The 25,049-nt window shown below is 51.0% G+C and overlaps 1 protein-coding gene across 6 annotated transcripts in view; it reads left to right on the plus strand.

The window, feature by feature from the left end:
- Positions 1 to 25,049, plus strand: part of PDZD2 (PDZ domain containing 2) — a 411,092-nt gene that overhangs the window by 167,223 nt on the left and 218,820 nt on the right. Inside the window, exon 1 of one of the 6 annotated variants that reach the window (XM_055146493.1) lies at positions 15,993 to 16,421. The exons of the other annotated variants lie outside the window; for them this stretch is intronic. The gene's annotated coding sequence lies outside the window, so the exon portion shown is untranslated. Of the gene's footprint in view, positions 1 to 15,992; positions 16,422 to 25,049 lie in introns of those variants that run through there. 6 annotated transcript variants of the gene reach the window in all.

Below are 25,049 nucleotides of genomic sequence, written 5' to 3' on the forward strand. Positions count from 1 at the left end.
GACACAAGAAGAAAAGGAACATCACCGATGGGGTTAGGAGACAAACACTCCTAAGATTTAGCATATTCCTTGCCAGAAAGATAGTACCGGGGGTGAGGTACTTGCTCTGCAAGCCACCCACTCTGGTTCTATTCCTGGCACCGCGTATGACCCCCCACCCCCCAGGTACAGTCAGGAAGTCAGGATCACCCCTGAGCCTGGGATAGCATTGCCGAGTGTGACCCAACCCCTCCCCCCCCAACCATTACCACCAACCAGATTGGGAATATTTTCCTCCGTCCTCTAGCCCACATGCCTGTTAATACTGCATACCCCCCTCCAAGAGGGATTTGGTTGGGCTGCATGTCTGTTTAAAAGCATGAGCTTGACAAGTCCTAATCATCCTACCTCTGACACGTGTAAGATTGAGCAATTTCTTAATCTCACTAAGCCAAGGTTTCCCTAGCTGTGAAAACCAGCAAAGCCTAACTCCTAAGGTGGTTCAGAGTCCATGAGGCCCGACATGCAGAGACACAGCAGTCAGCGCCGGATGCACCCCACGCCCCAGGAGGGTGGGCCTTGGCACCCCAAAAACACATCCTAACAAGCCTTCCGTGGCTTTGAGACAAGAGCAGTGCGCGTCCACTTACACTGCTGCCTCCACTGGGGCTTGCAAGTGTTTGAGCCCCTTTCTACCAGTTTCTGGAACCTTCCATCAGAAACCATGTCAACTAGCATGTTTAGGCAGATGGCAGTCACGGTCTGTACTCCCCAAGAGCTGACAAAGAAGAGTTGAGACCCCAGCTCAGCTTCCCTCTCCCAGGGGGCCACTTATCAGATGCTGTCCCCACATCCGTTTTGAAGCAAAAATGATTTTTATTGGGGGGCTGGAGCTACAGTATAGTGGTTTGGCATTTACCTTGCATGCAGCCGACTTGGGTTCAAATCCCAGCATCCCATATGGTCCCCCGAGAACCACCAGAAGTAATTCCTGAGTACAGAGCCAGGAGTAACCCCTGTGCATCGCCGGGTGTGATCCAAGAAGAAAAAAAAGTTTTATTTAAAGAAATTTAGAGGAGGGATGTTTCAGGAAAGCAGCTTCCTGACAAGGGTCCAGTTGGTTCCAAGTAGAGTGCCCACTGCCTGCCAGGTGAGGCTGGCCTCCTAGACCGGAAGCCTGGTCACAACAAAAGTCCCCACCTCCTTGTAACACTTTCTGCCCAGTGCCTCAGCAAGCGTCTAATATTTCTTTTTTTTTTTTTAAAGAATTTTATTTTATTGAATCACCATGTGGAAAATTGCAATGCTTTCAGGCTTATACCACCAAAAAAAAAACACACACACAGTACACCTCCCATCCTGCCCCCCCACCTCACCCCCCACTTTGTAACTGATAAATTTCACTTTACTTTCTATTTACTTTGGTTACATTCAATAGTTCAACACAAACCTCACTATTATTGTTAGGAGTACCCCACTAGAGTCAGACCTGCTGTGAAGAGATATGAGGTCTTGGATTTTGGATTTCTGTACTTTAGCAACTAAGTCTAGAGAGATTTCTTTCAGATATTGGATCATTGCAAGCTTGTAAACCCATCTGTGGTCCTCATAATATATAGAGAGAAATATCTTTCCCCTCCTGGGAGGGCATGGGGCCGCGGCTTAGTTCTCAGTCTGGAGACATTCTGCGAGGAGCTGCCCATGCCGAAAACTTTAGCTGGCGTCTGGAGTCAAGCGTCTAATATTTCTTGTGGAAAGTGATTGTGCTAATAACATGATAGGAAATCCTACCTACCTTTCCATTTTTTCAGCACAAAAATCTAATCCAGAAGCAGGAGAGATAGTACAGTGGGGAGGGCATTTGCCTTGCATGCACCTGACCCGGGTTTGATCCCGGACATCCCATATGTCCCTTGAACACCACCAGGAGTAATTCCTGAGTGCAGAGCCAGGAGTAACCTCTGAGCATGCTGGATATGGCCCAAAAGCCACCCTCTGCCCCCCACCCCACCCCAACAAACCTAACCCAGGTCTCACCTATGTCAGGCATGAACTCCATCCCAGCCCCACCAGGGAAGATTTCGGTTGTTTGTGTCTGCGGCAGTACCCGTGAGCCCAGCGCCCATGTATGTGGCCCTTAAACCACATCCCTGGTCTTAGGGACACTTTAAATAGAAATGATGGCCCCACTACTCTAATCTATGTCTAATTTTCTTTTGATAATTTTGTTGGGGTTTTGTTTGTATGTGCGTTTCGGGACGACACCCAGCTTATTCCTGGCTCTGTGTTCAGGGATAATGCCTTGTGGTGGTATCCACGGGACCATATGTGGCGCCCAGGATCCAACTAGAGTCCGCTGCGCGCCAAGCGAGTGCCCTGTCAGCTTGCCTTGTGCTACCTCTGTCTACTCATGCTGTCTCTCTGGTGTGGTGGGTCTTGTTGTTCCGGAGCCACGCCTGGCAGTGCTCAGGGGGTCATGCAGAGCCAGGGATCCAGCCCAGGCCTCCTGCGAATACTCCAGCTCATTAAGCTTGTCCTTTCTCTGCCCAGTCCATGTGTGTGTGTGTGTGTGTGTGTGTGTGTGTGTGTGTGTGTGGTTTTGGGCCACACCCAGCTGTGCGCAGGGCTTACTCCTGGTGCTCAAGAAACCACATCTGATGCCAGGGCTGGAACCCGGTTGTCCGCACTCGAGCTAAATGCCTCACTCTCTGTCACGCTCCCCTCCCGCCCTCTTAGTCTACTCTAACAGCTACAGAGTGGTTTTCCGTCTTTTATGCATGACCAGGTTTTCCTCGGCCTCACTCGTGTCCTGCCTGCTGCCTTTCTCACCAGCCCACCCAGGGCCCTTCTCCGTCTCTGAGACATCTTGCTGACTGCTCTGCTTTTCCCTCCGAGTTTATTCGCAGCTCCTCACCTGCTGTCTCCGTGCGTCCCTGTGCCACGTGCGAAGTAATGCAGGCTCGTTCCCATCCATGCCCTGGCCCTCCCAGACACGCGTCTGTCAATGGGTTGAGCGCTCTGTTCCTTGGAAGGGTGACGTTAGGGACCTTAATGTGGTGCCACTTGAAAAGAGCAGGGCTTTGGGAAATAACATGGTTGATATGACCCCTGGGTCTTGACAAGGAACTTAGTGTTTTTCTTAGTGAGAAAATTGACCCAATTTCTATGTTCTTGCTTAGAAAATTAGCTAGTCCGTTGTTCTACTGACCTTCTCTAGCTACTGGAGAGCAAAAGTGAAGCAAATCGGAACTCGGGTTGGGGTCCAGGAGTTGCCTTTCTGGAAAGAAAGAAAACCTAATGTTGCAAGACATGGGGGCACTTGGGAAAAGGAGTTTGGAAGACTCAGGAATGTGACTCACTGGCTGTGATGAGGTCTTTTATCTCTTATCATAATACAGTGCATGTCAAGGTGAGGTACTCAAATAAATGTGAATTGCTGGGAAAAGGAAGATGGGTCAGAGTGGTTAAAATTAATGATGCAAAGAGTGAACATGGGAAGTGAATTATAAACCGAGGGAGAAAGGTCAGGCAGAGGTGACCGACTTCAAGTGAGCCATGAAGATGATTAAAACCTTGTCCTTGTTAAGAAAATGTCCATCAGAACAGAAATAGAAACACCAAAGGGGAGGGGGGCTTGGAGGATTCTGGAGTTTTACCAGTGCATATACATTTTGTTTAATGCATCATTCCCTACTAATGTAAATAATAAAGTATATTTAGGGGCTAGATCGATAGCACAGCGGGTAGGGTGTTTGCCTTGCACGCAGCTGATCCGGGTTCAATTTCCAGCATCCCATAAGGTCCCCCAAGCACTGCCAGAAGTAATTCCTGAGTGCATGAGCCAGGAATAACCCCTGTGCATCGCTGGGTATGACCCAAAAAGCTAAAAAAAAGTATATTTAAAAAATAAAAGTGGTGGGGCTGGAGCAATAGCACAGCAGGTAGGGCATTTGCCTTGCACACAGCCAACCCGGGTTTGATTCCCAGCATCCCATATGGTCCCCCAAGCACTGCCAGGAGAAATTCCTGAGTGCAGAGCCAGGAGTAACCCCTGAGCATTGCTGGGTGTGACCCAAAAAGAAAAAAATAAAATAAAAGTGGTGACTTTGATTTTTTAAATAATGCTGTAGCAAGGACCATAAAGATAGAAACTTAGTTTTCTTTCTTTAAAAAAAAATGCTTGAAACTATTTAAATATCATGATTTACAAAGTTGCTCATAATACAGTTGTTTCAGGCACCCAATGTTCCAACACCAATCATACTTTTCTTATGTGCAACTGCCCCTGGGTTGAATCCTGGTACCCCATATAATCCCCTGAACATCACTAGGAGTGATCCCTGAGCACAGAGCCAGGAGTAAGCCCTCAGCACCTCTAAGTATGATCCCACCCGCAAAATAAATCCTCAAAAGAAAAATATTCAATTATGTAGCAAGTACCACCTAGGATTGTGAGGTAAAGCAAAATTTTGGAGGGAGCGGGCACACCCAGAGGTACTGAGAGGTTACTCCTGGCTCTGTACACAGGAATCACTCCTGGTGGTCTCGGGGGACCATGTGGGGTACCAGGAATCAAACCAGGTTGGCTGTGTGCAGGGCCCAACCCACTGTACAACCCACTGTACAGCCCCAAGGTTAAGAAAATTTTAAAATTTCTTTGCAGGCCGGAGAGATAGCACAGAGGTGAAGTTGCTTCCCTGGCACGAGGCATCCTCAGTTTCGTATTCACCCCGTGTGGTCCCCTGAGCACAGAGCCAGGGTAGCCTTGAGCACCATCAGAGGTGGCCCAAGCCTTTTCAATCAAAAACACAAAAAGAAATCCTGTGTATTAGGGCATACTTATGTTTTAAAAAAAAGTGGGGTATTTTAAAAAAATTAGATCTAAAATCTTAATTGGGTACTCTTTTTTATCTTGTGACATTTGTGCCAATCTGTGCAAAGAAGATTACTAGCCCTAACGAGCTAGAGACCTCTGGGAGAGCCATTTCTCTGGGATGCTATTTTTGGAATTCCCTCCCTCCCTCCCTCCCTCCCTCCCTCCCTCCCTCCTTCCTTCCTTCCTTCCTTCCTTCCTTCCTTCCTTCCTTCCTTCCTTCCTTCCTTCCTTCCTTCCTTCCTTCCTTCCCTCCCCCTCCCTTTCTCCCTCCCTCTCTTCCTTCCTTACTACCTCCCTCCCTTCCTCCCTTCCTCCCCCCACTTCTTTCCTCCCTTCCTTTGGCATGAGATCTCTTTCCTATTTCCACTCATTGCCGAAGCAGTCAGGCCTTTTCTGGTGCAGGGAGACACTTGTGCATGTTCTCTGAGACAGCTGGGCTTGAACCAAAGGGCCTCTGCCCATTGCAGGCAGCCCTGTTGGCCGCTCAAGAGAAGATGGGCTTCCCAATGCTGATGATTCCTCAAAGAAATCTTCAAAAGGGGGAACAAAAGGCACAGGAGGCGGAGGGGGGCGGCGGGCACATTTGATTTCCAACATGTCTCACCTGACTCCCATGCAAAGCTGCTTTCACTCAGTTCTTTCTTTAAAAGTCTCACAAGTTGAGAGAGAATTTTCTAGCTTTATGCTGAAAGATGAATCGGTTGACCAAGGTCATGGACAGGGTATTGTTGCCTGAGCCAACTGTTGTGTTTGAGTGCAGTGTGTGACTGGCCAGAGAAATGGTGCAGTGGACAGGACGCTTGCCTTGCACACGGCCTCCCCATGTTCAATCCCCACAGTATCACAGATGGTCTCCAAGCCCCACCAGGAGTGATCCCTGAGCGCAGTCAGATGTGGCGCCCAAACAAGGGACATGGAAAAGTGAGCACCAATGATCAGGGGCATCCTCACGGCCAGCCTGGTGATCTGGCCCCAGGAAGCCAGAGCTCCCCACAGTTCCTGCATTGGTGAACATGCGTAGAAAGAGCCCCACAGCCTGTGCTCATGAGCCTGGGGGCACCTTTGCCTCGAGCTTTGGTACAAACCCCTCCCTGTAGGTAATTCTGAAGCTCGTACGTGTTTGTGGGAAGAACAGCCCAACCCCACATAGGGACTGGCTCAGAGACAGACTCCTCCATGAAGGGGGGAAGGGGGGGTGCCCAGGACATGGAGATCTGCTGCTGCGGCACCCCTGAGAGGTCTGAGGAAGCAGGAGTCCCCGGATTCTTACGGACACGGGGACCAACATGCCTGTTTGTCCCTTCCAGGCAGCTTATCTCAAGCATGTCTTCTCGCCTCCCTTTGGGTGACTCCAGAATCTTGGCTGCAGGTTCGAGGGGGATAGCGAAAAGTGTGCCACTCAGCTCCCACCCCCTAGATGTGGGCTGGGAACGCTGTGATGTGTCCCTCAAACGTCCACTCGCCGGGGTTGGAGCGATAGCACAGCGGGGAGGGCATTTGCCTTGCACACGGGCAACATGGGTTTAATTCCCAGCATCCCATATGGTCCCCCCGAACACCACCAGGAGTGATTGCTGAGTGCAGAGCCAGGAGTGACCCCTGTGCATTGCCAGGTGTGACTGGCAAAAAAGCAAAAAAAAAAAAAAAAGCTACTCACAGCTCACAGAACCGCTGACGCTCATGGCCCAGGGTAGTGATAATCAAACATCAAACTGCAGATGGAGCCAGCAGGTAGGACACTTGCTTGGCATACAGCTGACACAGGTTTGATCCCTGGCACCCCCTCTGTTTCCTTCAGTCCTGTCAGGAGGGTTCCGTGAGCACAGAGAACAGGAGTAACCCTGAGCAATACTGATGGTGACTCTCAACACCCTCCCCACAGAAGTAGATCTTAACAGCTACTGAAATAAAACGAAAATTAAAAGAAGAGTTATTTGCCGGCTATGCAGAGAAGATGGAGACTTTCCGGCCCAGAATATAGCCATCAGCAAAGCTCATGAATGAATTCCCAGATAGGCTTCCTTGGTGGGTAGGATTTAAGCCCAAAGGAGTTTTCTATTGATTAAAAAAAAAATTTATTACAGTGCGTGTAAATGGCTATAATAGTGTTCAAGTTTCTGATATTGGTGTATGAAGATACCACACCCCCTCACCACTGAAGTGCCCGTGAGCCTCTTACCACTGTCCCTATGTCACCATGTCTAGCCTTGAGGAGCTAGAATGTCAGATCCTTTCTGTCAGATCCTTTCACATTAAGGTCCGTAGAGTGACGTGCCAACTCCTTCAGCTGTCCAGGGGAAGTGATCATTGTGTCTGTCACATGGGCTTTGGGGCAGGGGCGAGGGGGCTTGTGGGTACAAGAATACTCGAGAGTTTGCCATAATGCTCACTCACACTGAAAGCCCCGTAGAGAGCGCCTGTGAGTACTGTTGCTGTTCTTGTTGGAATTATCTGCTGAAACTTGTTTTCCTTGTACTTACCTCTCTCGTTCATAGTAGGCACTTGTAAGTTGTCACAGGAATGGGTGCATTTGGGGCTTTTGTTTCCTTTTTTTAAAAATTTTTTTGACTACACCCAGCTGTGCTCAGAGCTGAGCCCAGCTCAACACTCCTGGCAGGGCTCAGGGGACCGTATGGGATACTTGAGATCCAACCTGGATGGGCCGTGAGCATGGCACTATCCAATGTACTATCTCTCGGGCCCTCGGATGAATGCATTTGGGAGTTTTCTGCTTGATACTCATTCAACATGTATTTGCATACATTCAACATACATTCACCCCTGTGTGTGCCAAGCATGGTGCTAGGTTATGGCAATAAAATTATAAACATGAGTTACCTTAAAAGATCCAAGACTCTAGAAGGGTGAGCAGACAAGGGAACGGGCAGTGGGGATGTGATTAGAGCAGCCATAAGGGACCCCAAACAGAAAGACTGAGACCCTTGGGAAAGAATTCTAATCTATGCACAGAGGGAAAGCAGAGATGAGTCAGGAAAGGGAAGGAGGGACAGTCCCGGCCTTCAGGTATTCAGGGGCCCCAGGCAAGAATGAACCTGTCTTGTTTTTGTAGTTCTTTGGGCAGGTAGTTTAGTTAGGATCTCTCCGAGAGATGCTAAGAGATGATTGGTGACCACAGTTCAGCTCCAGATTTTCTTCTTGAGGGGCTCAAGTAATGATACAGTGGGTAGGGTGTCTGCCTTGCATGTGGTTTACCCAGGTTCAATCCCCAGCACCCTACAGGGTTCACCGAGCACCACCAAAAGTGATTCCTGAGTGCAGAGCCAGGAGTTACCTCTGAACAGTGCCGGGTGTGGTCACCAAACCAAAATATTAAACATTTTTTAAAAATAAGTAAAATGTTCTCTTTGATTGTGCTATGCACATAAAATTCCTGCTTGATAGCTTGTGTATTCTGACCGAACAAATAGAAATGGAAGCAGATGTTGCCACCAAGTGTGTGTGTGTGTGTGTGTGTGTGAGTCTCAGCTTTCTGGTTTGTGTTAATGTGATTTATGCAATGTCCAGGAATGTAGGCTTTTATTCTTGAGTATCCAGTTCTTGTAAGCAATCTTTCTAAACCTGTTGAAGGCTTAAAGTAATGAGTGCATGTCCTTCTTGCTTCCACTCTGTTATTTCATCCACATTCTTGATGAGGGTTTCTTTGATTGGATTCCAAGTTGTGTGTACTTGTTGCTGAAAGGGGCGGTGGGTGAGGAATGAGAGATGGAACCAATTCTCACATGCGCTCCCGGCTCCATCCCTGTGCAGGTCTTCCTGACTCTCTGAAGGATACCATTTCTGTTGGATAGAACTGAGTTATTTGTTAAGAGCTGGGAATGCTCACTTATTTTCCACAGGAATTAATGGCAACAGGGGGGGAACATGTGCGCACAGCTCAAACCCCACCATCCCCAAGAGCAACAGTCTACTTGCAGATAGTTGGGAAAACCTGAATTATTCCCGAGGGCCATGGATTGAAATCAAGTAAGGGAACATTTGCAGAGTGACAGCAAGTACAAAGGGAAGGTGCCAGAGCGGAAGCACGGAGCTTTCTCTAAGTTCATCACATTTTCACGGACTTGCTTCGACCTTCCTTTCCCAGAGCCGAGGCCACTTGGATTGGGTTTCAGAACTCCCTTCCCTGAACGTGGGGATTTGAAGGTTCTGAGTCCAGGTAAACTAACTCCTAACCACAGCTGGGCCACACCCTCATGTTTACTGGCAAAACTCAGGCCTCCTCTTTCTTTCTATGCCGTGGTGTACTCGGGAAGGGTTTGCCAGATACAGACTGTGAGCAGAGTTCTGTAGAAGAGAGAGAGAGAGAGAGAGAGAGAGAGAGAGAGAGAGAGAGAGAGAGAGAGAGAGAAAGAGAGAGAGAGAGAGAGAGAGAGAAGGGGAGCTGACACTATATGATCAACTATAGCTTGCTTAGCCCGAATGTTGTTTTGTACTGGATGGTCCTTTGCGGACGGGCCTTGCTTATAGATCACAGGATGTACCACTGTATCCCTGACCTTTACTTACTAGGGATCAGTAGCTTCTGTTGCCAGAGTTGTGACTAGCAGGGGCAGGAAAGATTGTACAGGAATTAAGGCGTATGCAGCTAACCCCAGTTCAAGTCCAGGTATCATATACGATCCTGTGAGCCCCACCAGGAGCCATCCCTGAGCACAGAACCAGGAGGAAGCCCTGAGCATCTGTGGCTGTGGCCACCCCCCCCGCCCCCCTAATTTTCCCTGAATATGACCAAATGTGCCTTGCAGCTGGGTAGGGGTGCAAAGTAGCTGTTGGGTAAGAATCATGGATTTATAACCTCAGGCATCATCCTAGACACTTCTTATATAGTTTCATATTTAATCTCCCTTCCTGGGGTGAGAATAGAGATTAGAGGACTGAGTTTATATCTGGTATACTCAAGGTCCCAGGTTCAACCCCCAGACCCACAGAACTTACTGAACTACCTCTGGGTAGAGCCCTGGTGACCTCTAGTACCTCTGAGAAGATTCCCTCCTTCCCCAACCCCTTCGGGCTTGTGGTTTGAATACGAGCAAAGAAAGTGTGAAACAGTCTAGCCAGAGCCTCATGGGTAATGACTGTGGGATTTACTCATTAAACCTGGGTCTCGGGCCAAAGCAATAGTACAGGGACGAAGGCATGTGTCTCGCAAGTGGCCGACCACCATTCAAACCCTGGCAGCAGGTGGGTCCCCAAACACAGCCACATGTGTAGCTTTGGGGGACCCCAGCACCACCAAGGTAGCCGAGGTAAACCCTGCTCCTTTGCTTGCTGGTTGTATGACGAAGCAGACTAAGCCAGCTTCTGGCCCACTTTCCTTGCCTGTAAAATGGGTAGATAGTTTAGCACCTGTCATTAAGACTGCAATAGAGATTTAATGAGACCGCGTGTCAAGGGCCGAGAGCAGGACCCTGCATTCAGCAAGTCCTCCGGTCCTCGATTCTGGGCTGCAAAGCACGGCAGTGTCCCTTCCTGTGCTAACGGCAAGATCACAAATGGGGAAATGTTCCTGTGGAAAGTCAGTCCAGTTCCTGCCACCATTCCCTGAGCCTCATTGTCCAGGGGGTGGCTGCCTCTCTGCGGCCTTAGATTTGCAGTCTCGAAGATCTTTTTCTACATAGATCTGAAGACGCAACCTGCGCCCCTGTCAGGACCCTCGCTCACTCCCCATCCCTTCCGTCAGCAGACTTGACTACCTTTCTTCTCCTGGGCATCCTGTTTCTATTAACAACATCTGGACCATCAGCCAGTCCCCATCCCGCCCCGGCATTGGCTGCGCGTTTATTGGACAGAATTGTCATTGTTTGGTTCTTAAGATAATTCCAAGTTATTTCTGTGGCCTGCATTACAATCCTGAGGTTTCTTCGCGTGCTTCCCTTGATGCCACTGCTGGGCTTTGTATTTCTGGAGATCTGATGGCCCTGGATGTGGTTGGGATCTTCTCCTGGGAATTTCCTCTTTCTTCCTTCCTCCAACTTTTTATAGTTGCATACGGTTTAGATCTGTGTGCAAACACTTGGGTAGTCATGCCCTTCTCTGTTTATAGACTAAGAATAAATGGTCCTAATGGGAAAAGATCTGTCCCTTGGAGTAATTTAGATCAAGGGTTTTAGTTGTTTTTTTTTGTTTGTTTGTGTGTGTGTGGCTCATCTGCCTTTCTAAAGACCAGTTTGATGTCCATTTCACTCATGAACGCTTGATTGTTGATATACAACAGCACTCAGTAAACCCCATTAAAAATCTTCGCTTGTTCTAAAAGTAGCTGACACTGGGAAAGTATGTGACCCATCCATCTGCTTTCTCAAGGATATGCTGGATTAAAGGAGATTTCTGGATTTTTGAGTCTTACAGGGCAACTGATAAGAGCTTCACAAATGACCCATTAGAGCCTTATCCAGCAGCATTACAGACAAGATCAGTTCAGTTCAGTGTGTCTTAAAGACTCACAGTCACCATGCACTGGTTCATTCATTCATCAGTCACGGAAGACCTCATCTGATGAAAGGTTGGGATTAGGGGAATGGCTAAGTGTTTCTAATTAATAAAGTAGGTGAACCTTGAAATTTTCAGCTTTGCGGGAGCAAGAAATGCACCCTTCCAATCAAGGGGTGGGGGTGGAGGTGGGGGAGATGGTCGTGCACCCCAGGTGATGTAAAACTGTGAAGGTGTTTCATCCATTTGACCCCTACAAGCTTAAGTACTGCTTTTTGTGAGGTTCCTCTCTCCCTTCAGAAAAAAATCCTTCATGAATGGGAGGTGATGGTGAAATGGGAAAACGCACCCTTTTGAGTCAGACTAAGTGGATTTGAATTGCGACTCATTTACTAGCTGTCCCACTTAACTTTATTGTGACTCAGTTTCCTTGTGCTCAAAGGAGGCAAATCATTATTCCCGTGCAAGAAAAAGACATCAGCCACATAGATATTCTATGTAAAGTCATTAGGTAGGACAGAGCCCAACATAATTATAGAATGAGCATGATAATTTACAGCTTTTAGCCTCATTGATCATCATCAACTATGGGTATTTATGGGCCTATCCCACCAATATTCCACCAGTCCCACCAACGGGCTGGAGCGATAGCACAACGGTTGGGCTTTCACCTTTCATGCAGTCGACCCAAGTTCGATTCCTCTGCCCCTCTTGGAGAGCCCAGCAAGCTACTGAGAGTATTGAGCCCACGTGGCAGAGCCTGGCAAGCTACCCGTGCGTATTGGATATGCCAAAAACAGTAACAATAAGTCTCTCAATGAGAGACATTACTGGTGCCCGCTCGAACAAATCGATGAGCAACGGGGATGACAGTGATCCCACCAAAAGCAATACCTGAAAGCAATAAAGAGGAGTGAATCCACAATAGCTGCGTCATCCAGGCGGTGTCTGAAGTTGGATGTGATCTGAGAGATTCCCATCCCCCAGGGAAAGCGAAGGTCCAGCGAGGTGTGTACGGATGTTTATAAACACACCTTCAGGGGATCTGGCACTCATGATCTTTGCTCCTCCACCCAGTAGGGGGACACTGCAGCCCTGGAAGGGAATGAAAGGAGTTCACTAGCCGGGCGTTTGCTTAAACATGCAAGATCATCACTTTGGAGGGAGGCTGATAGGCCAAGACTGCAGACTGCACAGGGCTATCAGTGTCAAGTCAGTTACCCTCAGGATTCAGCAAGACTTCTTTCTGTCCAACCCAAATATTATTAATGTTGCGCTTGGGCCTCTTACCTCCTCTGTCTCCTGTCGGGATGAGGAACAGCTGGCGGGCTCCCTTTATATACCCCTGCATATGGGAGAAGACTGTTAAGTTTGCCTCGAGGCACTTTTTCACTCTAGACTAAACAACTCCAAATCCTTTAACCTTCCCTCCTAGGTTCTATTTTCTCTCTTTAATCATTTTGGTTCTCCTCTGGAATCTTTCCAGTGTCTCTGCATCTTTCTTAAAAAAAAAAAAAAGTGGGGGTGGGGGCTCAGAGTGGACCTATCACCCTCAGAAGAGTCTGTCTGCTGCCAAGTTCCTTATTATGGGGGAGGGAGACATGGGGGGAGGGGGATGCTCTTCCCCTTCGTGAACACACTCCCACCGGTGTGAGTGCCCCCCGACGGGGCTGCCTGTTTCCTCTTAGCAGTAGAGCGAGCGGATTCCCATAAAATGCACAGTCGGCGGCAGTGATCCTGGAGTCTTTGTCCGTCTCTGTCCCATCTAGATATTCGGCCCCATGTGTGACTGCCATTTGGACCATCATCCCCCCGGATGCCACTTCGTAATCAGCCCTCATGCTGAACTTTAAACTGCTTTTAATGAACCATTTCCTTGATGGACTGAAGCCACTTCGGAGTCTCTGAGAATACCAGCAATTCCCGTTCAAATGAATGCCATTTGTCGACTCAGGGTGCACATAGCAATTTTCAGCATTATTTAAAAAACAGGCCCCCGCTACCCGCGTGGAGACCCTAAGTGGGTCTGAAGCGCCCCTGTCTTTACGGAGCCACTGATCTCTTTTCCAGTCTGCAGCGATACCCGGTGGAGGAAAAGAGGCCCGTGATCCCGCTGATGAGAATGGCAAACGCGTCCAAGAGCTCTGCTGAAATTAAGATATTACACAGATGTGGTCAAATTTTAATTCCCAACACATACACACCCCAAACCAAGCGTAGACAACAAGGTTGGTGGGGGGGGAAGGGAGATATTTAACTGCATGGTGCTTAAAACCTTGTTGCTTTACTTTGGGGGCCTGGACACCCTCTCCAGCCCCCAGTGATTGGGGGCCCACGTGGAACCAAGGATGCTTTGCTATGTGTAGCAAGTGGCAATGCTCCGGGCCACATCTGGGGAAGGGTGGGGGTTTTATAATGGTGTTTAGAGGACCTTGAGGTACCAGGGATTGAACTGGGGTCAACCCCATTCAAGACATGCACCCCTCACCCTTATAATATCTCTCCCCAGCCTTTTCTCGAGACACCATGGGTTTGTATCGCATCCATTTAAGTACCAGATGGAAGAAGAAAGATGTAACGCATGAGCACACTGGCAGTGAAGAAAGCCATCAGAAAGAGGGGGAAGAGGAGCGCATCTGAAATTATAATTAGAAAATCACTCTGTTTGAACCCAATTCCCCGAAAACTCATCTGCTGCTAAGATGCTGATCCTTAGAGTCTGCAAAAAGGGGGAAAGTGGAGACGGCTCAAAGGGCTGCCACGCGCGTCTGCCATGCTGGAGGCGCTGGAGTTCCATGTCCAGAACCACATGGCCCAGCCCCCTGCCCTAACATCATCCTGGCGGCCCAGTGCTTCTGGGCTCAGCGACTGGGCATTGCCGGGTCAGAGCCCTAAAGCATCAGCCTGGCACTGCCCGCCAAAGAGCGCAGGGGAGTGTGCTCCCTGCTGGTCTGAGCACCGCCCCTCCCCCCCCCCCCCCCGCAACCCCCTCCCTCCACTAAAGTGTAATAAGTTCACCGTGACAGACATTCTACTTGGGGAGGGCAGGGTGGGGACCAGAGCAATAGTACAGCCCGACTGGGGTTCAATCCCCAGCATCCCATACGGTCCCCTGAGCACTGCCAGGAGTAAGCAATTCCTGAGTTCAGAGCCAAGAGTAAGCCCTGAGCATTGCGGGGTGTGGCCCCCAAAACCAAATTAAGAGAGAGGGGTGTGGCAGGAGCTAATATTCACAGAGACCCTCCGGGTGATGAGCATCTAGTGGCTAAGCTCTGCTTCTCCTGCAGTCATCTGGCCTCTTTGGACAACTGGTGTGTCAAACCGGTTCTCTTTGCGCAGACCTCAACTCCGAGCCTCTCATTGATTGGCCCACACCTCCTGGACTTCTGTCTTCCCTTCCAGTCCCTCCTAGCAGGATGCAGCTGCCCAGCGGCACGCCTGCATAATCTCTGGGTTGATGGATGTGCCAAGGGGAACGCAGCGACTGGGAGATGCCAGGCTGGGCGATGACCAAGACTGTTTCCCGGAGTGGCCCTGGGCGGGGGACCGACTTCCGGCTGTGCCTGGACAGGGGCAGGCCCCTCCCAGGCCCTCATTCCTCCGTTCCTGTGGCGCTGCTCTTTGACCATCTTTTTTCTGATGAACTGCTTCCAATTCCAGTCGCAGAAGCGCGTCTCCTTGGGAGGGGCGTAGGGCCGGGGTGCTGGGTGCCCCGAGGAGAACCACAGTTTAGTGCTTGGATCTTTGGGGCTGGACAGGAGCCGCCGGGAGTGGGGCGCGTCTGTGCCTGGGTGGGTCCCCCGGGGAGCGGGGAGGTTTTTGCCTTCCAGCCACAGGGGTTCTCGCTCCCCCAGCTCGCCGCGACCGACCTGGTGCCTCTGGAAGCAGGTGAAAATGAGTTTGGAGCGTTTGCTTCCTGGTTTGAGGTTTGGCATTGCCCTGCCTTTTCAACAAGTGTTAACAGGAGGGGCGGGGTGGGGAGGGGGGTGGGCGATGAAATAAAATACCACTGTGAAGAAGCCGGCCTTACAAATGTGGCTTGAGCACCCCCACCCCACCCCACCGCGTCTCTGCCAGGCCCTGGGTTTTCAAGAAAAAAAAAAAAAGAAAGAAAAGAAAAACAACTCCTTTCCTGCCCTGTGCGGATCCCGCGCGTCTGCCCGCGGAAGCCGGCGGGTGTGATGTAAACAGTGCATCCTCGTGCCGAGGGTGCAGGATGCGTGGGGTGGGGTCGGGGTGACTCGCGGGCGGGAGGGACGCGGGCGCGCGAAAGGTGGAAAAAGGAAATGCTTGAGCGCTGCAGTCACCGGCGATTGTAAGTCGGCGGCGGCGGCCGGCGGGGCTTCTCCGGGGGCCTCCTGGGGGCTGGAGCAGCGACGCTGCAAAACTTTCCTGCCGCTGCGGCGCGCCGCGCGGGGATCCTCCTTGGGGGAGCCCCCCCCCCCGCCCCGCGCGCCCATCCCCATCCCCACCCCTCCCCTCCCACTGCCACCCCCGGCCTGAACCCACGCCGCCGCCGATTATGAAACGGAGCAGTTATGAAATGATTTGCTGTCGGGGGGCGGAGCTGTGTGCGGAGGCGGCCGGGGGGGGGGAACTTTGGGGGGGCGGGGTGCGCGCGGGGAGGGGCGCGCGGGGAGGGCGTGCGTCTCCGCCTGCAAACCTGCGCGCGCGTGCAGCGGCCAGCTCCGCCGTGCACGGTGGCCCCCGAGGTGTCAGTCTCCTCCGGAACCCCCAAGTCGCGCCCCCCCCCACAAGCCCTCCTCCGGGGCGGTTTCCTTCCCCCCCCCTCCCCTCCATCCCCCAAACCCCACCCGCCCGCGAGGGGAGTGCCCGGGGAGGGGGGTGTTCTGGAATGCGGCGGAGTTTTGACAAGTGAGCTGGGATTCCGCTCCAGTCTCGGCCGCGCGGCGGGGCGAGGACGGGTCCCCCCCGGGAGTGGGGCGGCGCGTCCCGGCCGGGGAGCCCCCCGGGGAGCCCCCCACCTCCGCGCCCGTCCGCGGCTGCAGGTGACCGCGCCCCGGGCGCGCCTCCGCCAAGCACCGACCACCCGTCGCGACTCCCAGGCGGGATCTGGGGTCCCTCCACTCGCCCCCCGAAGGTGACTCCAGAACTGGAGGTAGGAAACCCGGCGATCCGGATGGAGGGGCTGCATTCAGCCACATGCACCGACCCCCGGGACTGGGATGAGGGGTGGGGGGGGGGACGTCGTCCCCGCCACCGCCTCCCTCCCTGCTCGGCGTCCTCTTCCCGGGTCACTCGGGGTCTCGGGTGGGGTGGGGGTGCGGATTTGCGTGTTCAGAGAGGGCTGGTGATGCCTGGGGCGGAATCACCCGCTGGAGGGGCGGGGTGGGGGTGGGGGCGCAAGAACCCAACGGGAGGGACCCCAGCCCAGATTGGAAGATGCTGTAGAAGCAGGGAGGGGGTGGTCCAACAGTGGGGCATTGGGGGCAGGGGGGCCGGCCTCACTTGGGGGGGTGGGAGCAGGGAATGAGTCTTGCAGGGAGCAGAGCTGTTCCGAACCCAGGGTCACTGATTTTATTTTTATTTTATTTTATTTTATTTCAGTTTTAGCCACGCTTTGCTGGCTCTGTACTTACTCCTGGCTATGTGCTCAAGAATCACCCCTGGTGGGGCTCGGGGGAACTATATTAGGTTCCGGGGATGGGAACCCCAGGCCAGCAGCGTTCAAGGCAAGCGCCCTACTATCTCTCTGGTACTGGGGTCCACTGTTGATGGTCCCAGGCAACTTCAGAGCCTCCTTCCAGACTGACGCTGCCCCACGCTGAGATTTGTCCTCCTCCAGGTCCGCCTCTTCCCACACCCGCGCGTGCTGTTTGGGGGAAAAAAGGCTTTGCTCGGAGCTTCCCGCACATCTGAGATGCTGGAGCTGAAGGATGCTGCGGAAGGGAACGACGCTTTCTTTCATGATGCCTCTACTCCCTGATAGACAGTCTGTAAAGACCAGGAGTGGAAGGAATTTTGTCTTGTCTCCTGAGCTGGCAGTGAGGAAGTGATAAGTCTCACCCGGGAGCATTTCTCGGAGGAAAGATTATTCTTTTATAAAAGTGGGTCAGCCTGGTTTGAAGTCATAATGAGGATAAACTACTTTTTTTTTTTTTTAAGGGAGTCTGGACCTTAGCGGGTAGTACCCGCCTCTGCTCACAGGCCACTCCAGGTGGTGCTGTGCGGGCTGCACGTGGTGTTGGGGAATTGATCTGGGTCAGTCCTGAGCCACGCAGGCACCATACCCATATACTATCTCTCTCGCCCTAGAGAAATTTTGATTTTCTTGGCAGTGAGGATAGAACCTCGCACCTCTCGACATGTGAAGCATGCATTCTACTACTTCGCTATGTCCTTGGCCAGGAGTGACTTTAAGTACATCAATTATCCAAATATACTGTCAGACTTTGCACTTTTAGGCTTTATGCAATCCTGGATTCATGTTGTAAGGGGACCCTCTTCCCCCCAGAAGCCAGCGGGCTGGTCTTGTTTCTGGGACCTTGAGTTGTCCATGTTCCAGCAGCATTGCTGCGCCCCACCTTCATCAGCTGTCATTGTTCACCCAGCTTTTCCACCGCCTTCCACGGGGTGCTCCTCGGAACCTCTTCCTGATTCTTGCTGGGTTCTCCTTCCGGAATCTCAGCCATAACCTGAGTTTTCCTGCTTTGTCAAAGCTAGACATACACAGAGTTTGAAGCACCCAGAGGCTAGTGAATAGTAGGGCAGTTAAGGTGCTTACCTTGCATATGGTCAACCCCAGCTCCCTCCTGGGCATGGTATGTGGTCCCCAAAGCACTGCTGTGTGCATCCTCTAAGCCCCCAGATTAAATAAATAAATAAATAAAACATGATATTTATCTATTTATTTTTATGTCTTGGGCCACATTCATTGATGTTAAGGGATTATTCCTGGCTCCGCACTCGGGAATGTCTCTTGGCAGTGCTCAGGGGTACCACGTGGGGTGCCAGGGATTGAACCCAAGTCAACCGTGTACCGGGTAAACGCCCTACCCTCCGTACTTCTGCCCAAATAAAACGTTTAAGTATTTCTACCAGGAGTATTACTCGAAACTGCAGTCTCTCCCTGTCCTGTCGCTCGGGCCCTCTCTTCCCTCAGAGGTTGCAGGGGTGGGGCTGCACCACGTGCGTGTTGTGCTCACCCCACAATTGTGCAGAGGAGGTACATCTGATGGGGGTACATTTGATGATGCGCATGCACTCCTGGTGGGGTGCTCTCTCACACACACACACACACACACACACACACACACACACACACACCTGACCACCATGTGTGGGCGATTGCCCAACGTTGCAGTGCTAGGGTCTGGGGCACAGAACTCACTCCTGCATCCTGCCCGGCACCTGTGGGCAGCATGCAGGACTCAGCTCACATTTGCGAGGCAGACCCTTTTGTCACTGCGCCATCCCTGGGCCTCGACATCTTAGTGTGTGTGTGTGTGTGTGTGTGTGTGTGTGTGTGTGTGTGTGTGTGTGTGTGTGTGTGTGTGTGTGTGTGTGTGGTGAGAGGTTTTGGCCTGGTGGCACTTGGAGCAACTCTTGACTCTGTGCTTGGGGTCGATGCTGGCAACACCAGGCATCGAACCAGAGTTGGCTCCATGCAAGGCAAGAACCTCCCAGCACTTTCTCTGTCTCGGTGGCTCCGACAGACTGCGGCACTGGTGCCATCTTCCCGGGCTTTGTCGCTCTGAATCTGACTGTGTCACCTTCGTCCTGCAAGCCCTGTCCTGCTTCACACTGAGGATTCATTTTGTCCTTGTCCCGCCCTATCTCCTTTCACAGGTCCCTCTAGCCTTTGCTTCTCTCTTCCTGGGAAGACCCATCCCCAAGTTCTGTGGGAGATTTGACATCCTCCCAAGTATAACGGGATCATTAACGGGGTTGGAAGTGCTTTTTCCTCAGAATTTGAGAAGGAGAGCAAATTTTAAAATTTTTAATCTTTATTTTTTTAGTTTGGGGGCTGCACCCAGTTTCCTTCTTGCTCTGCATTCAAGAATCACTCCTGGTGGTCTCGGGGCACCATATGGGGTGCTGGAGATGAAGCCGGGGCAGCCGGTGCCAGGAAAGCAGCTTACTGCTGTGCTGTCCCTCTGGCTCCAAGTAGTGCTGCTTTAGTTCCTGGCCTTTGGATATAATTATTTCCCGTCACTGAGGTTTTCTTGTCCTTTTCACCGTGATGAAATTGCGCTGGAATATACCTGGCTCTTCTATCGTCAGCTTTACTTGGCTTTCAAAGAGTGAACTTCTCAGCTGGGCAGGGTGTTCACGTCCTGCCTTTCTAAATAGTTCTCAGGAACTTATAAAAAAATTATTTTTCTCCTCCTTTTCCTGGAACTCTTATTAAATTAAAAGGATGCCCTCATGGATTCCATCTCTAATTTTTTTTTCCTTCTTATTTTCTGTTTCCTTAAATAAAAATTCTGCTTCCTGGGAAATTTCCCCGTTTTCTCTTCCAGCCTCTATGTTGAAGTTTTGGTCTGCTATCAGATTTCTCATTTCCAAGAGCTTAAAAAAAAAAATCTTCAAAATTTTTCTTTTTATAACCTCCCGTTCTGGTTTCCCAGATGAAAAGCCTTTTCAGCTCAGCAGATGTCAGCGTCAGCTTGAAGCGTTTCCTACTCCCTGCGCTGTTTCTTTCCTCTGATTTCCTCTTAGGTTTTTGGTGTGGTTTGGTTTGGTTTTGAAGTCTCTTCAATGTTAAGTTTCCCTTCACGTCCAATAGTCTCAGACTTGACTGCAAAACCGAGAGTTCTGTATGCCTGAGGGGTGGGGGTGGGGGTTGGGATGGGGGTGGGGGTTCTTCCTTCTGAAGAAGGTGCCCTGAGGAGCCAAGCGGATAGTACAGTGGGAAGGGCGCTTGCCCTGCCTACAGCTGACCCAGGTTCAATCCCCGGTATCCCAGATGGTTCCCTGAGCACCGCCAGAAATAATTTCTGAGTGCAGAGCCAAGAATAACCCCTGAGCATCACCAGGTGTGACAGCAACAACAACAACAACAAAAACCCAAAATAAATTAATAAATAAAAGGTGGCCTGAAACCATTTCCAAATCTAGAATAATGCCTGACCTGAGAAGCTGGCCACACTCACGACTGAGTAACTTGCATGATGCGAGGTCTCCAGAGGGCAGAGAGAAGTGACCACTGAAAGCTCCGCAGACATCTGGATGTGCACTTGGCCTTGAGGACCTGAGCACGGGGGTGTGCTACCTCCGTATCCTGCACCATTCCCTTCCACTGTGGGAAAATCTTGGCTTCCAAAGGAAACTGACCCGCTGGAGAGAAGGGGGTTGGTCTGTCACCGCTCAGAGACTGAAGCTGCTCTTTGCCTGTTGAGTCAGGTGAGGAGACCAGGAGTCTGACCAGTAGGTAGGGAGACTTTTCTCTTATTCCTGGTCTCCAAGCTGCACCCCGTCCCACCCTCAGCGTCCAGGTGCAGAACACGCTTGCTGGGGCCAGATGCAGGCAGTCTCTCGGGACCTAGGACTGAGAGGTGATCTGAGCCAGTGCGCGGTGTCCCCAGTTGCGGGAAATGCCAGAGCTCTGGCGTGTGGGTCCCAGCCTGCCTTCAGATTCCCAGCGAGGCTTCCTGTCAGCTTCCACTGACTGCTAAGTTAGTTACCATTGACCTCACCACTTCACCTCCAAAACTTGCTAGCATTCTTCTGCCTTCAGTTTGGAGCATATAGCAAGCCCCTCTTCCCTCAAGAGTTATTTTAATTTCTTGTTTTGTGGCCATACCTAGTGGTGCTGGGGCTACTCCTGGTTCAGTGTGTGTGTGTGTGTGTGTGTGTGTGTGTGTGTGTGTGTGTGTGTGTGTGTGTGTGTGTGTGTGTGTAGGGGGGATGGGGGAGATGGAAGCGGGTTGGGGAAGGTTACTATTGGTGCTGCTTTGGTCAGTATGTGATGCTGGGGATCGATTCCAGGGATCCAGCATGCAAAGCATGCATTCAATCCTTTGAACTTCCCCCCATGCCTTCCTCCAAGTTTTTTTGTTGTTGTTGTTGTTGTTCGGACTGGAGCAATAGCACAGCAGGTAGGGCATTTGCCTTGCATGCGTCCGACCCAGGTTCAATTCCTCTGTCCCTCTCGGAGCACCCGGCAAGCTACTGAGAGTATCCCGCCCGCACAACAGAGCCTGGCAAGCTACCTGTGGCATATTCGATATGCCAAAAACAGTAACAACAAGCCTCACAATGGAGACATTACTGGTGCCCACTCGAGCAAATCAATGAACAATGGGACAACAGTTCTAGAGTTGCTGTTTGGCTTTTAAGCCACATCCAGCATTACTCAGTGATCACTCCTGGCATTGTGCTCAGGGATCACTCCTGACTGAGCTCAGGGGACCATTGTGGGATGTTGATGATTGAACCTAGGTTAGCTATATGCAAAGTCCATTGTACTGTCTCTCCAGCCCTTACTCCTCAAGATTTATAAAAGTTCTTTATTCTCATTTCAATCTGTCCTGTTGTTCACTGATGAGTGATTCTTCCAACCTGATGTCTTCACTTTGCTCTGGAATCCTCTTGCTCTCAGTTCTTCCTTCTGTAGTTCTCCCTGGCAAGTGCCTGCCTGGGACAGAATTGCTGTCTGCAGTAAGCATTAGTACCCTGAATGGACAGGCTACTGAACACTCAGGCTAGGCACGTCAGCGACACCCCCGTATTGTTGCCGCCTGGCGTGGAGTATCGAGCAGACAGCATTCGTGGATGTGTCTGTCGCTCTGACTTAGCAGATCTCAGGCTGTGAAAACAGCTCCAGACCCGTTAACTTCCTAGGTGTTGATTTCCCTCCTGGTCTCGTGGACTCAGAAGAATCTATTCTCTGGGATGACCTGATTGGCGGAGGGCGGGGGGGTCCCCTCCATGCTGCAACCCAGAGACAAATGTAGAAAGAGGATGTGCTCCAGGTCTGGGCAGTGAGGTGTGAAGGGAAGCCCCTTGAGGTGCTTCGAGGTATGGTTTGCTCATTAGGCAGCACAGGACGTGAATGCCAATGGCCCGTGTGCTGTCTGCTGGTCGAGAACTGCGGGATGCATCTTGCCCTCCTGTGACTTTTGGCCTCCTGAGCCTTGGGATGAAACTGGCCGCAGGAATGGGCTGGTCCCAGCGTCTCCAGGAAGCCCCACCTTTTCTCTGTACTTCCCATCATGGAGATGATGAATTTCCTCTGCTTCAAGCCATTTGCAATCTGGGCTTGGGCTCATTTATCACCGCCCTGATACAGGTGGATATTTTTCGATGTGTTGTCTCCTTCCCAAGGCGTCAAGACTCACTGTAGACCCAAGATCTAAGCTGAATTCCATCTCCTCTGCCTAGTTTTCCAGGCACATGAAAGGAATTGCATTCTTCCAACTCTGAAGGAAGGATAACTGTTGGTTTGGGAGGAGGGGTTCCTTGGCCATAGAGTGGGCCAACTGAGTCCACAGACATGTATGATATTCTTTAAGTCTAGGACACCCAGCAGTGTTCACGGCATTCATGGCTCTGTGCTCAGGAGTGACCCCTGGCAGTGCTTGGGGCATCATGTATGATACCTGGAATTTGAACCAGGGTCCTAGCAGTCACGACTGCATGCGAGTCAGTACCTTAACCCCTGCACTGTCACTCCAGCCCACAGTGAATGATATTCTTTTTCTTAAAAAAAAATCATGACACCATGATAGAAAAAGTCGTTCAGGATATGATTGTTTCAGGCATTCAATGTTCCTACACCAACCCCACCACCAGCGTGACCTCCAGCATGACCACTCAGCAAAGCCTGTCCCCTTAGCAAACACCAACACGTCGACTTCATATTGCTTGCTGCAAAAAAAAAAAAAAAAAGGCAAATGGAAGTATCAAAAAGTAGATCAATAAAAGCCAATTTGTGATCTTTGTTATATCTTACAATTGTGTTATCACAGTCACTGCAGATTTACTGGGCTGGTTGGTGCTGGTTGAACCTCTGTTGTTATTGTTTTTGCCTATTGAGCTTGGTCGTCTTCTACACAACTTCCGCATCATATCTTTTCTCCGCTCCTACTGGGCTGTCAGTTCTGTGGAAAGGTCTCACGGCCTCGTGTTTTCCACGAGCAATGGAGCTGGAATGATTTGGTGGTGTGGCTCCTTGGGGAGGTTCAGTTGTGGATCTGGATTGTGTAGGCAGGGGTTCCTGGACCCTCTAAGGTGGAGAGGCCAGCCATGGAGTCAGGGCCCATCCCCATTCTAAGAAAGTCCCAGAATTCTCAGCCTGGACCAATCTACCTGGGATGGTTCAGCATCACCATCATGTTCTTTTTCTGCTGTGGAGCTGGGCTGTAGTGAAGGATGCTCTTAAAGCAACGAGGCCGTGGGGACCAGCTGCCTTCAGCCTGGAGAAGCCGAGCGCCAGATTTCCCCTCATCCGTGAGCGGGGGAGCCCGACTAGCCCGCCCGCACCCTGGCCGTGTCCGCTGGCTTCCAGCCTGTCTGTGCCTCCCAGGCTCCGGGACGCTCTGAAGAGGACACAGACCCCCCGATGCCCAATGTGGCCCAGACAGGCCGGATGCAGGAGAAAGTGGACTGTCCCTTCCTGCTTCCTCCAGTCGCTCAAGGGGCAGCGGCACATTCTTTCTTTCTTTATTTTTAGTGCAACCATATTTCATCTGTTAACTTGAATGTTTGTTGCTTCCTCTTTTCAACATTTTTTTGCTGATCAAGGTACTGTGACTTACAATGCTGGGCATGGTTTTCCCGTGCACTTAATTCCAGCACCAGTGTACCCACCTCTCCCCCTCTGCCCAGTGCCCCTCTTTAACTTTTTTGTTTTTATAAAGAATTGTAGTACTGTAGCACTGTCATCCCATTATTCATTGATTTGCTCAAGCGGGTACCAGTAATGTCTCCATTGTGAGGCCTGTTACTGTTTTTGGCATATCGAATACGCCACGGGAAAGCTTGCCAGGCTCTGCCATGTGGGCAGGATACTCTCCGTAGCTTGCCGAGCTCTCCGAGAGGGAAGGAGGAATCGAACCTGGGTCGGCTGCGTGCAAGCAAATGCCCTACCTGCTGTGCTATATTGGTTTTCTTATTGAATCACATTGAGATGCACAGTTACAAAGTTGTTCATGGTTGGGTTTCCGTCATACAATGTCCCAACACCTGCCCCCTCTTCACCAGTGTGCATTTCTCACCACCAATATACTCACTGTCCTTCCCACTCAGTACAACCCCTATGCTTGCCTCTACGATGGGCACTTTTCCTTTCTCTCTCTCTCTCTCCCTCTCTCTCTCTCTCTCTCTCTCTCTCTCTCTCTCTCTCTCTCTCTCTCTCTCTCTTTCTATTTTTGAATGCTTCTCTTTCAACCCCCCACACACACACTTCATAAACTTGGTCGTGTGGATTTGTTCTTCTACATTCTTTATTTTTCTGTGACCAAGAGGCCCTCCACATCTCTCTCATTCTTACTAAATATTGGCCTTGAAGGGAAGTCCTTACTCAGTCAGCACACTTAACACGGTACCATCATTTTCCCATTTTATATTCTTCTCTTTCTGAACCGGGACTGTAAGGATGGGTGCTTTGGGCTGTAACGCAGCTCATATTCACGGGGCCTTTGTTCCTCGCTGGGTGACAAGCATCCCCTGTGTGAGCCTGTCTCCTCCGGGCCCCTAGGAAGAAGGTGCCGTTACTTATCCCTCTTTTGTGGGAGAGACTGGCTGGGAGAACCCCAGGGTTGGGGAGACTGCTCCAGGCAGG

Source organism: Sorex araneus, chromosome 1, assembly GCF_027595985.1.
Source record: "Sorex araneus isolate mSorAra2 chromosome 1, mSorAra2.pri, whole genome shotgun sequence".
Classification (NCBI taxonomy): domain Eukaryota; kingdom Metazoa; phylum Chordata; class Mammalia; order Eulipotyphla; family Soricidae; genus Sorex; species Sorex araneus.